Source organism: Rousettus aegyptiacus, unplaced genomic scaffold (genome assembly GCF_014176215.1).
Source record: "Rousettus aegyptiacus isolate mRouAeg1 unplaced genomic scaffold, mRouAeg1.p scaffold_m13_p_3, whole genome shotgun sequence".
Taxonomy (NCBI): Eukaryota; Metazoa; Chordata; class Mammalia; order Chiroptera; family Pteropodidae; genus Rousettus; species Rousettus aegyptiacus.
This window is the reverse complement of record NW_023416306.1, coordinates 44,728,405-44,731,567: the sequence shown is the minus strand read 5'-3', so window position 1 is coordinate 44,731,567 and position 3,163 is coordinate 44,728,405. Positions and strand designations below refer to the sequence as shown.

Below are 3,163 nucleotides of genomic sequence, written 5' to 3'. Positions count from 1 at the left end.
CTTATTTTTTTCCTTACTCTGCTCCAAAACATCCATTTGAGCTAGAAATGGCCTTAGAGATTATCTAGGTTTTTAGCTTCATTTTGAGTAACATAGACCCTCTTAGAATTTGAAAAAGGTATGAACACTTTCCCCAGAAAAAAAAATACAAATTCTCAAATTCTCTCTCTCTCTCTCTCTCTCTCTCTCTCTCTCTCTCTCTCTCTCTCTCTCTCTCTCACTCACTCACACTCACACATACACACACAGTATTACCTATAATTTTGGGGATTCATTGTTATCCTCAAGTCTATTTTTGGGCCCCCAGATTAAGCCTTCCTACCCTAGGCTAATCCCTCAAGTTTACAGATAAGGAAGCTGCCACCAGGTTAGTAAAAGTCTGGCCCAAGGCCATACAGTTCATTAGTTGGTATCTCAATCAGGTTGGGCTAAATTATGCTGCAATAGCAAACAACAAATTTCAGTGACTTAGTCTATGATCATACTACCCTGAACGAGCCCAATCCCATCTGATTTCAGAAGTTAAGCAGGGTCGGGCCTGGTTAGTACTTGGATGGGAGACCACCTAGGAAGACCAGGTGCTGTAGATGTGAAAAATTAAAAAATAAGGGATTGTAAACTGACAAGGTCTCTGTAATCTGTGAGGTCAACCAAAGGTTACCTCACATAAAAAAAATTTTTTTTTTCAGTGGCTTAAAACATATTTATTTCTTATTCATGCTGTATTTCCACTGTGGATACTCTGCTCCATGTCATTTTTACTTAGGAATGAAAGGTGACATACACATGCCTTCTGGAACATCATCTGTCATCATGACAAAAGAAGAAGGAACAGTACGAACTATACGCTGATTCTAAAGCTTCTGCCTAAAAGGGGCACATCACTACGATCATACTTCCACTGGCCAAAGCAAGTCGTGTGGCCACGTCTAACCTCAAGTGGCAGAGAAATATTTGGTGGCTAGGACAAATTACTAAGAAAGCTGGAAAAGCCTGACGTACACCTGAGGCATTTTTATTTTTGTCTAGTGTTCTCTACTCATCCAAGGTTAGCAGATCATAATCCGATTTATCTGGATGTATCCCACAGAAGATTTGTCATCAGCTTAGGAGGGCTGTATTTCTTATATAAAATCAAGATCAAGCTGGAGACTTCTTGTTATCTTATTTGTAAATGCTGATTTTCTGGCACAGTCCATTTTAGATTCTATAGCAACAAAGGAAGACTGTTTCACATGCAGTAGATTGTTATTGATTTTATACAACTATCATTTTTCAAACTAAAACCTTTTTTCCTACTGTCTGAATTGCTCTTATGTTTCCAATACTCATTCATTTTTAATAGCCTCTATAGCTTGGAAACATGGTATTGCCAATGGAAACACAAGAAAAATTTCTGAATTTTTCTTCTGTTAGTAACTGGTGATAATTGTGGTTCTATGTTTGTCTTCAATTATTCATTTAGTCCACAATTTTCTGAATACCTGCTTTGCCATGAGGGTTGTAGTGAAGATTAAATTAGAAAAATTCACAGTCTAGTGCAGAGTAGTTGTTCAAAACATGTTGTCTAGTTTCTGTGTTTGCATGTACTTGTATATTTTGAAATCAATATAAAATAATGATTGAGAGAACACATTTATAGGATTTAGACAATTTTATTAATCTCTCTACTAAACTCTTGGGCTATGGTGAGGATTGATTATAATAATATATAATAATATATGTAAATATATTTACCTAGGACCTGGCTTAAAAAAAGTCTTTGATTAAATTAGCTATTAGTATTATTAGCATATTACTAGAAAATATGATTGCTATTTGCTGAATAGACAGTACAACAAGAAGGTAAGAGCACAGGCTTTGGAATTAAGAAGACTTGGGTTCCAATCTCAGCTCAGTCATGGTGTGAATCGAGGCAAAGTACTGCTACAATCTTCATTCTTTTCTTCAGTGATACATGCCAGCCCTACTTACCTTGCAGGGTGCTTGGGAGGACCCCATAGGGATACACCATCACAATGTCTCACAAAGGCCATGGCATTTTGGAGACAGCCAATAAATATTAATTCTTCTGGATATTGTGGGACATTCAAAGGTGAACCAAAGAAAAAGTCTCTCTCACCTTCCAGCATTTATAATCTCACTGTGGAGAGAAGACAGGTCCACACATAGCTGTAGATGTCATAAAATTGTGAGTGTGTGAAAGAGCTAAGGCTACTGGGCTGTAGAAGGGCTAATGGCTTTGGCTGAGAAAAAGTGCTCTTTATTAAAGAGACATTTTAATTTACAAATGCCATTTGTTTTCTTTTCTCTCTCTCCTCATCATCCCCTCCTAACCTCCCAAGCCTCAGAATACCATATCATGCACCCTAACAGTTTTGTAAGGAGAGGAGAAATTCATTACCGTCCCCGCTGGCACAGTTTGCTGATGTGTTCTGTTTTCGGGCTGTGATATTTACAACAGTTCAGTTAAGATTTAATTTTCTATTATTTCCTGAACTTTGCAGCCATCATTTTTCACTTGCTGTCTGAGATCCATTACTCTAGCACCCTGGAACCACTGTTGGAAAGACTTACCCAACATTCAGAACCTATGAACAAACAGGGAAAACATTTCACCGAGACATGCTACCAGTGATGTGAGTTTAGCTTTTATTCTTAGCGATAGTTTCATAGTCTGTTCGCTTCCTGTGGCCAACTGCATTTCTCCACCTAATTATCAAATAAGATGTTTTGGAGGTACCTAAACTTGGGCATTCTGGCTTGGAAATGTTACAGTCCAGGATCTTTCTGGGTATTATTATTATTTCCTTTAAATCTTGGCCTCCGGACTTCTTTGATATTGTAGGAAACCTTTTATTTATTTTTTTCCTTTCATGAGTCACTTGCTAGAAGTGCCCTACGACACAAAAACATCTAAAGTGATCTTAGGGCCAGCAAGCCTTTTTCCTGCCTCATTCTCTGTGGATTCATTTGGTTAGAGAGACAGGATTTTGATTAAAGTATTTTTCTACTCCAGAGCTCGCTGCTCCCTACACAACCCCTTCCTTCAACCCCATGAGAACATTCATCAGAGGTGGGGTGGTTGAATACTATCTCGACCCACTGCCTTTTACTCCGTAGCCCATCTACTAAGGTGTTAGCTGGCTTACTGTCATTCTGG

At 38.3% G+C, this 3,163-nt stretch overlaps 1 pseudogene; it reads left to right on the top strand.

Annotated features, from left to right (window-relative positions):
* The first annotated feature begins 471 nt into the window (after nucleotides 1–471).
* On the top strand, nucleotides 472–590 carry LOC118601219 (annotated as a pseudogene).
* The last annotated feature ends 2,573 nt before the right edge of the window (nucleotides 591–3,163 follow it).